Source organism: Physeter macrocephalus, chromosome 17 (assembly GCF_002837175.3).
Source record: "Physeter macrocephalus isolate SW-GA chromosome 17, ASM283717v5, whole genome shotgun sequence".
Taxonomy (NCBI): domain Eukaryota; kingdom Metazoa; phylum Chordata; class Mammalia; order Artiodactyla; family Physeteridae; genus Physeter; species Physeter macrocephalus.
This window is the reverse complement of record NC_041230.1, coordinates 43,343,189-43,356,578: the sequence shown is the minus strand read 5'-3', so window position 1 is coordinate 43,356,578 and position 13,390 is coordinate 43,343,189. Positions and strand designations below refer to the sequence as shown.

The 13,390-nt window shown below is 49.9% G+C and overlaps 1 protein-coding gene across 7 annotated transcripts in view; it reads left to right on the top strand.

The window, feature by feature from the left end:
* The first annotated feature begins 9,276 nt into the window (after positions 1-9,276).
* PDPR (pyruvate dehydrogenase phosphatase regulatory subunit) overlaps positions 9,277-13,390 on the top strand; it is a 36,679-nt gene continuing 32,565 nt past the window's right edge. For 2 of the 7 annotated variants that reach the window (XR_003676383.2, XM_024124853.3), the window contains exons 1-2: positions 10,293-10,513; positions 11,564-11,748. The gene's annotated coding sequence lies outside the window, so the exon portion shown is untranslated. Of the gene's footprint in view, positions 9,463-10,029; positions 10,050-10,292; positions 10,514-11,563; positions 11,749-13,390 lie in introns of those variants that run through there. The other 5 variants (XM_007102573.4, XM_007102574.4, XM_055078867.1 and 2 more) reach the window with 5 other exon arrangements.

Genomic DNA, 13,390 nt, shown 5'->3' with positions numbered 1-13,390 from the left:
AGGAGATTTACAAACATGAAGTCACTTGTGTTTTTTTTTTTCTTTTTTATAAATTTATTTATTTATTTTTGGCTGTATTGGGTCTTCGTTGCTGCGTGCAGGCTTTCTTTAGTTGCGGCGAGTGGGGGCTACTCTTTGTTGCAGTGTGCGGGCTTCAGTAGTTGTGGCACATGGGCTCAGTAGCTGTGGCTCGTGGGCTCTAGAGCGCAGGCTCAGTAGTTGTGGCTCACGGGCTTAGTTGCTTCTCAGCATGTGGGATCTTCCTGGACCAGGGCTCGAGCCCATGTCCCCTGCATTGGCAGGCGGATTCTTAACCACTGAACCACAAAGGAGGTCCCTCACTTGCGTTTTTAAATCCTGGCTTCTCTCCTTACAGGTCTTATATTTCCAGGCAAAATATTCCCTCCTTCTGAGCCTACTTCCTGCACCCAGAACAGGGGTAATGCTGTCTGCCAAACAGGGTGAATGCAGTGACGTTACAATGCACTGTCCTGACACAAAGTGAGCCCCTGATAAATGGTAGCTTTTAACACGAATAACATTTACTCTGTGATGCAGCAGGTAATAGTTACTGAGGAAGGAGAACAAGGATGGGGGAAGATTTTTCAACGTATATTTTTTTGAGCTTTAAAATGTTTATATTATCTATGTTGTTTTAAAATTAAATATAAATTTTAATAAATGAATAAAATTGATAAATTCAGATTATTAACAAATAAAATTTAAAATATACTATGTTCCAGATAACTATTTTTGCCCTATTTTATAGATGGAGAAACTGAGTCTCAGAGTGGAATAACTTGCCCAGGATCAAGCAGCCAGCCAGAGCCGGAGCCGGGATTAGAACCCAGGTCTGCCTGACTCCAGTGCCCGGGGCCTTTCCCTGCGCTTGCTCTCTGGTTTCTGGGTAAGCACCATGGGGTGGTCAGGTGGCCTAATGGATGGGACTAGCTTCCTGAAATCAGCTTCCCAGTGAGAAGCTGGTCCATCCCCATGCCTCCTTAGACTCCTGAAGACGGGGTGTCTCCCCTGGAAATCTTCCGGCTGGGTGTCGGGGCCTCCTGACCCTCCCACATTTGCTCCGGCGGGCAGGTCCCCACATCTCGGATGGCAGCTGTGTCTAGGACTGAGCAGGTTCCTTCAGAGGCGCAGACCCCTCACTCCCAGTTCCTCTAACTCATGGTCTCACGTGGGGAGCAGTCCCATTCCCATGGGGTGGGGGGCAGTTTGGGAGGGCTTTGGCACCTCCATAATTCCCATCAGCTCCTTCTGCCAAGATAATGAAACAGTTTCAAGGTAAGTCCTTAAATCCCCACTTCTCAATGCCCCTCAATTATTATGCAGACATTCCATACGTGACCGGTGGCTGCTCTCAGGGCTGTTTCCTGACTGTGGCTATGCCACAGTCTTCCTCCTTCTGGCCCAATAGAAATTCAGCCCAAATGTTACAGGGAGCAACGAAAGTCTAGAAAAGTACACAGCTGTGGGGCAGGGGAGGGCCGGTGTCACGGGGCCTGGCCCCATCATTTTACACTTGAGGAACGTGGGTGGGGAGGGGGCACTGACACATGTCGAGTCAGCCGTGGCACGGGCTCTCCAGGCCTCCTGAGTGCCCACCGATGCCCTTCTCCCTAAAGATCTTCCTGAGCACCGGCCCTTTGCAGGGAGTTAGAGGACAAACAAGAAACAAACAAAAAAATCATTGCCTTTGAGCACTTATGAATGTCCCTGCTGGAGAGGAGAAGATAGATTGAGGGGCGGAGTACTGGATTCATGTCCAAAAAATCAGGGAACCAAAGGCCATCCAATAAGAAAGTCCTGCAGCTCTCACAGAGTCCCATGGTCGCAGGCTCTGCAGACGTATCCTGGGCACCTGCCCCGCAAAAGACCACACCTGATATCCACAGAACACAGTTCACCGGCTCCCCTGGGGGCAGAGACTGGCATCCAATGTTCTTCTAAAACAGCTTTATTGAGATTTAACTCACATACCATTCAATTAACCCATTTTAGGTATAGAAGTCAATGGTATTTAGTACATTCACAGTGCTGTGTAACTATCGCCACAATAAATTTTAGAACATCACCCCAAAAAGAAACCCCATACCTGTCAGCAGTCACCCCTATTTCTCCCCAGCTTCCCATCCCAGCCTGTTGCAGCCATAAATCTACTTCCTGTCTTTATAGATTCGCCTATTCTGGCCATTGTCTATAAATGGAATCATATAATATGTGGCCTTTTTGTCTGGCTTCTGTCACTTAGCTTAATGTTTTCAAAGTTCATCCATGTTGCAGCTGTACCCACACTTCATTCCTTTTTATTGTTGGATAATATTCCATTGTATGGATATACTCTATTTTATTTATCCACTCACCTGTTGATGGGCCTCTAGGTTGTTTCCACTTTTTGGCTATTCTGAATAATGCTGCTATGAACATTCACGTGCAAGTTTTTGGCACCGAATTTTCAAAACATATTTACAGCAGCTCAGTTATCTAATAGGAACCACTGCCTCCGTTGCTGTTCCTTTAAGGGAAAGTGGTAAGTCCCATCCAGAAGCAGCCTGACGTGAGGGGCCCCTCTAGGTGCTCCTCTAAGCAGCGAAGAGAGTGCTGGGAAGGGGGCAGCTGATGGCTAACAGTGGCGAATTTTCTATAGCTCTCACTCTGCCGTGGAGAAAAAGGAAAACTGTAAAAATAGTTTGTAGGTGGATCCCAATGTTGGTTTGAACTTCAAAGAGCCTCCATCAATAATTGTCTCCTAGTTGCACAATCAAGGTGTCGAAATGGTTGGACCTCTCTTATTAGCTGCTTCCTAGAGAGTATTCAGCTATCCTTTTTTTTATTCAGTGTATTTCACTCAACTCTAGTTGCAACTTGAGGGAAGAAAACACATGTCAAGTCTCCTAACAGAAGAACAAATCCCTGAGCAGAAATCGGCCAGCGGGCAGATGTCCTGGGGTTCATAGGATGAAGAGGCAACTCGAGAATCTGCTGGGCATTGGTGAGCAGGTGGAGTGAGGGAAGGAGAGAGTTCTGGGTGTGTCTGATTCTTCCTCAAAAGGTTGGGTACTGTCATTCAGCCATTCCTGGTAAGAGACACCGGAAACAGCCAAGGAAAGAATCCCCCTCTAATTCTGATGCAGGAGCTTCTCAGGGTGGGGCACCCAGTTACCTGGTGAAGGCAGGCGTCTTCAAAGTGGAGGCAAAACAGGTTTTGCTCAGTTAAACACCATTAACATAACTCTGCAAGTGTCCCAGCGGGTTCACAGGAGCAGCCGTGAAATGGTTCAGTTACGCTTTTGAAGGGAAAAGAAGATTCTGAGAAGTGACCAACATTAGGTGTGAACATCGAGCACCACGCAGGCCCCCGAAAAAGCTGGAAAGCACAGAGGCCAAGTCAGCCAAGCTCACCGGAGGCCAGGGCAGAGCTGCGCACAGGTCATCTACACGCGTGTATCCCTGGGCCTGGAAAGAGCTCACTCAGCTCAGATCAGCCCACTGGATTCCCAGGCTGCCTCCTGAGTGACTGAGTCTCCACCAAGCCCAAGTTGCTCGTAAACAAGTCATAATGAGAGCAAAGCATCAGCCCCAGGGGCACCTGGGGACTCCCGCCCAGCTCCCGCCACAAGCGTCAGGCTCACAGGCCTGGGCACAGGTCTCTGCTCTTCAGCTGCGTGTCACCAGCCTCCGTGGTCATTCAGTTTGGCTCATCACCCCCACCTCCCACAGTCTGGAGCCTCAGGTGCCAGGCCGTGCAGCTCACTTTGCAAGAATAATAATAAAAGTAGCTGTTGTGCAAAAATTTTCACAAATTTTGGGCCGAGTATTGTATACGCATTATTTGAGTCTGCAAAAACAAAAACAAAAACGTATCATTGCCCGTTTTACAAGCAAGTAGTCGGAAGCTGTGATGATTAATTTTATGTATCAACCTGGCTAGGTTATGGCGACCAGATGTTTGGTCAAGCACCAGTCTAGATATTGTTGTAAAGGTATTTTCTGGATGTGAATAACAGTAAAATCAGTAGGCTTTCAGGAAAACAGATTACCCTCCATAATGTGGGTGGGCCTCATCTGTTCAGTTGAAGGTCTTCAGAGAAAAGACAGAGATCCTGTGGAGGAAGAAGGAATTGGGCCTCCACACTGCCTACGAACTCGAGACCCCCAACATCAGCTGTTCCCTGGGTCTCCAGCCTGCCCGCCTGCCCTGTGCATTTCAGACGTGCCAGCCCCACAATCCCATGAGTCACTTCGACATAAATCTCTCCCTCTACATATATACACATCCTACTGGTTCTTTCTCTTTATATATAGTCTCTATTGGTGATTACTACAGAGGCCCAGGAAAGGTAACCACCTCCCAGGGTCATACACTAAGGAAGAGGCAGTGCTGGCCAGCTCCAAAGTTGTGCTCTTAACCAAACACACAACAACCCTTTCAGCGCGGACTCTGAGAGGCTCCAGTCAGATGACGCCCCAGATCCAAGTGTCTGAGGGTCCCTAACTCTACAGAGCATCTCATGGGAAGGACAGCCGAGGGATGGGCACACACCTCTCTTTGGGAGGCTGCACCAAAGGAGCTGCTCCTTAGTGGCTCCTGTGTCACAGGGACCACGCTGGGTTATCACCCCTCGGGGGAGATTTTATTAGTCTGACTTGGGTTTCTAACTAATCTCCACGTGGTGCTGTGTGAACCAAGGACACAGCATTTCATAGGCCACAGCACCACCTACTGCTGGTTTATATGAACAAAGAGAGTGACTTAATCACGCTGATCTGAGGCCACTCCAGCATTAGCCCCATTTTACGGATTGGCAAACAGAGGTTCTTTGAGAACCAGCTCAAGTCCTGACTCATCCACAAAGCTTTACACAACTACCACTTCTCCTCCAGACTTTTCAAGAGTTGGCACCCAGGGGATTCCAGATACAATGGGAGTTCCTGGAAAGCTCTTTAGAAGAACGGACATGTCTCTCAGCCTTGCTGATTCCAGTTCATGTGGATGATATGGGGGTTTAGATTCCCCAAGTGATTCTAATGCACCACCACTGTCTCTATCACATTTCTTAGCACTGACTTGAATAGTTCACTACTTCATAAAGACTTAGATGTGAGGCCTGGTTTTTATTATCTGCAACTTGAGAATGTGCTTCTCTAGGCCTCACTTTCCTCACAGGTCAAGCAGGGATACTCTGCTCTAATTCACAGTTTTGGTGAAGTTTCAACAAGGTAAGGCAGTTAGGGCACAGGAGCCACTTATAATATCACTCTGTCTTACAGGGACTCTGTGAAATAGTGCCCTGCACCCTGCACAGCACTGAGTCCATAGTAGTTGTTTTACTGCAAAACCGCACCATGATTTGTGGGTGGAGGTTGGTGTGGTGAGCGCACTGGCTGCTTCTCTCAGACAATGAGCTTCTCTTCCCACAGGTGTGAACAGGAATGGGCACAGCCCTGGTTTCCACACAGATATGGGCTCACAGGTACATGGGGGATACGACTCGTGCCAGGTGCTTACCATGGAGTCCCTGTAAGGCTGGATGTCAAGTCCAGTCACAGCGATAGTAACTTCAGGGGGAGGAATGAGGTTTCTCCCCCAGCCATGCCCCCACTGCATGGACAGTAACATTTGTAAACGTTTGTGTCTTCATTATGTCAGTTCTCAAATTCTCTTTTACACTTCGGTAACAGGACAATGGTTTTATGGGCAAGGTTTATCCCATCGTCTAACACAATGCCTGGCCACAAGAGGCCATCCATTAAACAAAATTGGCTTGTGTGGTGAGATGGGCTTGAATCCAAAGAATGGGAACTGGTGAGTGTGGCCCCAAATGGAGCATAACCTGTGCCCATTCGATTATTATCCATTCAAAGACATATTTACTGGACAGTGTGCCAAACACAGTTCCAAGTGCTGAGAACATAGTCGTGCATGAGATTTAGGTTCTGTTGTCAGAGGGCAAAGCTTGCAACTAGTGGGAAAGGCAGTCAACACTGATCTAATTTAGTGACAAGTTCTATAAAGGGAAGAAAACAGGGTGATGTGATAGTAAGCGGGGTGATGGAGTGGATGGGGAGCTGCTGAGAGGACGGAGTGAATGATTCCTCTTCCTCTGGTTCAGACTAGCAGGGAAGGTGCAAAGAGTAAGATCCAGCCCAGAGCTCGGGTCTTCTTATCCTGCCTCCGAGGTTGGGCCAGGCCAGCAGACTGGATTTCAGATCTGCACTTTGGTAACAGGACAACCGTTTTATGTGCAATGTTTATCCTTAGTGATGGTAAATACATATGCCTGGTAGCTACAGATATAGAACACTTCTCAAGCAGACATGGCAAGAGTAGTGAAACGTCTGTTCATTCATTTACAAACCTAGTGACATGAAAAGAAAATCTTCATTGAAATCCGGCTTGACAGAAACTGTGCACAATGTTAATACCACATTTGCGGAGGGCAGAAATGCTCAGTCACTCTGTGTGCCTTTCATCACTAGGGCTCTTGAGAAAGATCCCATTTACTGAAGTGCCTCAGGGAATTCCCTGGCGGTCCAGAGGTTAGGACTCCGGCTTCCACTGCCGAGGGCCTGGGTTCAATCCCTGGTGGGGAACTAAGATCCTGCAAAACGCTAGGCACGGCCAAAAAAAAAAAAATTATAATAATAATAAAGTGCCTCAAACGCCCTCAGGACCACATGCTGATGCAACACAGGGACAGAAAAGGCTGAGCTGAGCTGGACATTTACAATTGCAAAGAATGAGTTGTAGCCTTTACAATAATTACAGTGGCCTTTATCATACATCCCAAGAGTTGACAGGACTTAGCATTTTAAAGTGGAGGCCAGGGGCTTCCCTGGTGGCGCAGTGGTTAAGAATCCGCCTGCCAATGCAGGGGACATGGGTACAAGCCCTGGTCCGGGAAGATCCCACATGCCGCGCAGCAACTAAGCCCGTGCACCACAACTACTGAGCCCACGTGCCACAACTACTGAAGCCCACGCACCGAGAGCCCGTGCTCCGTGACAAAAGAAGCCACTGCAATGAGAAGCCCGCGCACCGCAACGAAGAGTAGCCCCCGCTCGCTGCAACCAGAGAAAAGCCCGAGCGCAGCCAGGAAGACCCACGCAGCCAAAATAAATAAAAAATAAATAAAGTGGAGGCCAGAAATGGCAATGGGGGAGGGAAGCAGGGAGAAATCTAAACAACTTGTTCAATACTTACTGCATGAAAACAATGTAATTAACAGGTTAAATATCACTATTCCGTCCACCATTTCCTATACACAACTAGATTTCTCCCAAATTCACATGCCTGGGAGATGGCTCATCAAAAATATTTGTGGGGCTTCCCTGGTGGCACAGTGGTTGAGAGTCCGCCTGCCGAAGCAGGGGACACGGGTTCGTGCCCCGGTCCGGGAAGATCCCACATGCTGCGCAGCGGCGCCCAGCCGCTCACGGGCCCACCGTGAGCCATGGCCACTGAGCCTGCGCGTCCGGAGCCTGCGCTCAGCAACGGGAGAGGCCACAACAGTGAGAGGCCCGCGTACCGCAAAAAAGAAAAGAGAAAAAAATTTGTGACGGGACTTCCCTGGTGGCACAGTGGTTAAGAACCCGCCTGCCAATACAGGGGACACGGGTTTGATCCCTGGTCTGGGAAGATCCCACATGCTGCGGAGCAACTAAGCCCATGTGCCACAGCTACTGGGAAGATCCCACATGCTGCGGAGCAACTAAGCCCATGTGCCACAACTACTGAGGCTGAGCTCTAGAGCTCGCGTGCCACAACTACTGAAACCCGTGCACCTAGAGCCTGTGCTCCGCAACGAGAAGCCACCGCAATGAGAAGCCCGTGCACTGCAACGAAGAGCAGCCCCCGCTCGTCGCAACTAGAGAAAAGCCCACGTGCAGCAACGAACACCCAATGCAGCCTAAATCAATAAATTTTAAAAAATATATTAAAAACAATTTGTGACTATTTTCCCTCGAAATTTCCACATCCAGGTATCAGAAAGACTTCCCCAAGAATATACCTCATATCTGTTAGTCTATTTCCTCTTCTTTTTTGGGGCAGCTGGTGACCCTAAGCTTTAAGCCCAGAGCTAAAATATTAACGTATGTAGCTAGCATGGAGGCCCAGAATGCCTTGAACTTTCATGTAACAGAGTAGCAAAAGGCAGTGTCTGTTCTCAGGAAACCAGACCTCATATGGGCTGTCTTGTGTGAGTTAACCGGCAAGTGAGAGCATATAAGGCTGTGGGCTGGCATGGTGACAAAGAGGTCCCTGGAACTTTACTGCCACTCCTTAGTAGCAGAAGCCCTTTCTTGTGCACTGCTGAAACCCATCACCCAGCAGGATGCCCGGCCACAAGAGGCCATCCATTAAACAAAATTGGCTTGTGTGGTGAGATGGGCTTGAATCTAAAGAATGGGAACTAGCGAGGTGGCCCAACACACAGGGAGGCTGTACCATTAGATCAAGGGAAGCTGTACCATTAGATCACTGTCCATTCAAAGAATATGTACTGGGCTTTGTGCCAAGCACTGTTCTAAGTACTGAGAACATAGCCCTGCACGATTTAGGTTCTGTCGTCAGAGGGCAGAGCTTGCAACTAGTGGGAAAGGCAGTCAACAAACACTGATCTACTTCAGTGACAAGTTCTATACAGGAAAGAAAACAGGGCGATGTGATAGTAAGCAAGGTGACGGGGAGATTCTCAGAGGATGGAGTGAATGATTCCTCTTCCTCTGGTCCAGACAAGCAGAGAAGGCGCAAAGAGTAAGATCCGGCCCAGAGCTCCGTCTTCTTATCCTGCCTCCGAGGTCGGGCCGGGCCAGCAGACCGGATTTCCGATCTGCTCTGCTAGCGATTCGCCCAAGAAGACCCGGGAGCCTTCCAAAAAACAAAGCGGCTGTCAGTCCAAGAATCTTCTTTACGCCCTGGACTAGAGTGTCTTTGGGCAGCGGACGACGTGGGACAAGACCTGGGGAACTCGCCTCAAGGGGGGAAAGAACCTCCGCTCTCTCCCCACACTGCAGCGGGGTTGCCGCCAACTCGGCCGGCAGGACTGCACCTGCAGAAATAGCAGGGTCCGAGGCTAGAGTCCTAAAGCGTCCCCGAAACACCAGGCCCACAGCTCGCCGCCATCTTGGCGGAAGCAGCCCCCATTTAGGGGCGGGGCCTCGCGAGACCCAAACAAGCCCCACGTGTCAGGGGAGGAGCCCTACCCCCCTAACGTCACGGTGCGCGTGCGCGAGTGAGGTCACGCGCCGGCGTACCCTTGCTAGGCACCGTAAAGCACGGAAGGTCGCCGTATCAAGCTTCCCCGGAACTTTTTCCTCCCTCCTGTCCCGCCCCCTTCCCTATTCCTGTCCCACCTTCCGGCCCCCGGGACCCCCGGCGACGGTTGTGGCTGCTGCCCCGCTTCAGCTGGGGTGTGGCTGAGCGCGGAGCCCGAGGGCGCCCGTGAGGTAAGGAGAAGCTGCGGAGCCGCTCTGGCGTCCCCGTCCGCGCGGACCGTGGCGGCCCGGGACCCCCAGCGCCCCCCCTTTCCGCTGTGGTCTCTGTCAGGGGGCTTCCGGCGTCCCTCGTTTCCCGTCGGTTCGGCCTGGTCTTCGGAAGGCGCGTCCCGGCGCCGGGACTCCGCCCGCCGGGGCCGACAACGCGTCGCCCGGTCTCCCTCAGCCTCTCTGCGGCGGTGGCGTCTCGCGGACCCGTGCCCGGCTGCCCGGGGCCAGCGCGCCGGCTCTGCCAAGCGACCGCAGCCCAGCCCGGAGGCCCAGGGGGGCTGGGGTAACCTCGCTCCTGATGCCCGCCTCGGGCAGGCAGCGCCCACCCCCACCCCGCAGCGTGGGTCGGGCTTGTCCATCTGGGTCGTTTCTGCAGGCGGAATTGTTTTCCCGCGTGGCACCGTGCGGTCCGCTTGTGCTTAACTAACCAGTAAAAGTACTGCAGAGTCAGCGGTGAGGTCTCTTCCCGACGTTTGACCCTTTGGGCCTGATGTGTATGACACCGAGATTTGATTCAGGCATCTTCACGTCCGTTTCGCCCGTGCCTTGTAAGCATGTTGTCGGGGGCTGCGGGGCGGCGAGGTAGCCGGACTGAAGGGGACACGTTCCTAGGGCTAGAGATTTGTATTAAGTTCTCAAACTTGGCTGATCACCTGGTGCACTTGTTGAAAAATACAGCACCCTGGACCTCAGGATCAGAATCTCCAGAGAGGGAGGGGGGGAGCGAGCGAGCGAGTTTTAAAACACGTGTCCCAGGTGGCTCTCATTTGGAGGCAGGTGTGGGAAATGTTGTGTTAATCTGTCTCTTCTCACCCAGTCTCCCTTGTGACCAGCAGCCAATTTGTACAAGGTGTTGTGACCATGCAGAGGAACAGCTCAGAAGGAGTTGGAGTTGTCCTCTTGCTCTTGTTGGTGTAAGCAGATCTGAGCATAACCAGCGTCAGTATTGAGATTGTTTAGCAGAAATTCTTCTCCTTAGCAGAAATGAAACACGTAATTTACTTTCAACCAGGTGTGTGTTTTACTTTGTTGTCTTTGGCATCTTCCGTTTCTTCTCTACTGGCTTTATCTCCTTTGCTGTCGTTTTATTTTGCTTTAGCTGCCAAACCTACTGGAATAGACTGTGATGCCTTCTGTACCTTCATTGTTTGCATCCACTGTAAATCCTTCTTTTTTTGTCCTCACCACTTCACTGACTCTTGAAGGTCATGATGAGCACAATGTCAAAAATCCTTTTCTTGGTTCTTATCACCCTGGCCTTTTAGTATTATTTCTTCCCTCTTGAAACTCATCTGTTGTTGTGTTTTTGTTTTGTTTTTTTATTATTTATTTTTGGCTGCGTTGGGTCTTCATTGCTGCGCGCGGGCTTTCTCTAGTTGCGGTGAGCGGGGGCTACTCTTCGTTGCGGTGGGTGGGCTTCAGTAGTTGTGGCTCGCAGGCTCCAGAGCGCAGGCTCAGTAGATGTGGCACACGGGCTTAGTTGCTCCGCGGCATGTGGGATCTTCCCGGATCAGGGCTCGAACCTGTGTTCCCTGCGTTGGCAGGTGGATTCTTAACCACTGCGCCACCAGGGAAGTCCCTGTTGTTATGTTTTTAATGCTACCTTTGCAATTCCTTTTTTCTATTCGGGGAAGTGCCTTGTGGTTCTGGCCTCCCTCACAGCTACCCTTTTTTAATCATCTAATCCTAACTTACAGGTAGCATGAAGTAATGATTCAGTGGCAGACTCTAGTGCTGAACTGGAAGGCTTTGAATTGAGGCTCTGCCACTCACCAGTATTGTAGGATCTTGTACCAGTCACTTCACGTCTTTGTGCCTCCTTTTCCTCAAGTGTAGAATAAAAATTGTAACACCTTCTAGATTTGTGAGGGTTAAATTAGTTGTATACATAAAGCAGTGCCTTGCACATCATAACTACCTATAAGGATATAACCTTTTTTTAAAAAAATTATATCAGGTTATTTAGAGATCTCCTCACATCTGGGGGCCTAGCCTTGAGATCTGAGTCATCACTGAATTTTTTCCCCATCTCCTTTGTTCTCTGTTCTCATTTAATTGTCAGGTTGTATTTCCAAGGTGCCTACGGTGACTGCTGGGAAAACGCTGATCAAGTTATAAGTGGTCCCTGCTCTCAGAGAGCTCCATTATCCCAGGGGGCTAAAGGCTACCACTTTCCAAGTGCTTCTGAGGCGCCACTTGCCATGTTCTTCCTGCATTTCTGCTTTAGTCTTGCAGCAGCCACGTGAGGTACGTATTCCTAGCCCATGTAACAGACGAGCAGCCCAAACCACAGAGATTGAACAACTTGCTCAAAGTCGTACTGCTAATGAGTGGTGGGGGAGATTATCAGACCCAGATCTGTCTGCTTCTGAAGTCTGTTTCCTCCTCAGGCGGCTTGCTGTTTTGCTTCCCTGATTGGCAGACAGACCGTTACAGAGTGTGGCTGGCTCTGAGCTGGGGCTTATGCAGGGTGTTTGGGGAAATATAGAACAGTTACCTAACTGAGTGCTGGGGGGAGAGTGGGAACAAGTAAGATGTCAAACAGGCTGAGAGCTGAGGGGATTATCTTTATTTGGGGGGAGGGGTGGCAGGAACTATGCCACTGAGAAGGAACAGTCTGCACAAATCCCAGAGGTGGAAGAGAAAGTTCATGCCTGACACGTGTGAGGAATTAAAGTAGTTTAGGTTTGATGAGAGCGTGAGGAGAGAGAGAAGAGAAATGAGATCAGAGTAAGAAGTGAGCAGGGTCTTGCGCTTCCTATTAAAGAATTTGACTTTTTCTCAGGGCACCAGATAGTCATTGAAGGGTTTGAGAAGGGACACGAAAAAGGATCTTCATTTCAGAGATGTGCTCAGGCCTCTGTGTGAAGGCTGTGGGGCGTGGGGAGAATGGTGTGCAGATTAGAGGTGGGAAGCCCAGTTGGGAACCTTCTGCAGTAAACAGAGAGGATGGCGGGCTGTGCTCAGTTCAGGGCAGTGGAGATGGAGAGTAGATCCATTGGAGGGAGATTTACGATGTAGGGTTGTTGGTTAGGCCTTGATGATTGACTGGAGAGAGGAGATGAGAGAAAGGGAGGAATGTGGGATGACACCCAGGATTCTAGTGTATGGTGTTCCTGGGGGACACAGGAAGTGGAGCAGAGTTGGAGATTGGGGAAGATGGCTTTACCTTTTGGATGTGCTCAGTTTGACCTGTGGGAGTCCAAGTGGAGGTGGCCCTTCTTCCACTAGACGTGCAGGTCTAAGGCTCAGGAGTGCTATGGGTTAGGCCATCAGTCACGGCAAGAAAGGGAATCACCCTGAACAGTGGTGGATGGGGAAGAGAAGCTGGCCTCAGGGAGCCCTGGGGGACGTCAACACAGAGGGAAGGGCAGAGGAGAGAGGCCAGTGATGGGGGCAGAAGGTGCCACAGAAAACAAGGAAAAAAGAGTGTGTGAATAGGAAGGAGTGAGATGGTGCCCAGAAAGTGCCCTTGGAAAGTAGCAACATTTGCGTTCCTGGTGAGAGGAGTGCAGTGGTCTGGTGGGGCAGGAGAGAGTAGGACGGGGGAAAAGTGAAAAACAAAATATAAGCAATTCTTTCTGTACATTATTTATTGTGAAGTAGAAAAGACAGGTTGTGAAATACATGTTAGGAAATTTTTGCTTAAAAAGTCCACCGGCCAACTGTGCCATCACCAAGGTAAGAAAAGAAGGACTTAAGACAAAGGTGGTGGCAAACAAGTGGACATCGGGGCAGCTCATTGCTTCAAAAATAACATTCTGGGAAAATATAATTGACACTGGTATTGGTGACCTTTGAGTGGAGGGAAATCTTAACTTCCTCCTGTTTTTCTTTTTCTTTTTCTTTTTTTTTTTTTTTTTTTTTTTTTTGTGGTACGCGGGCCTCT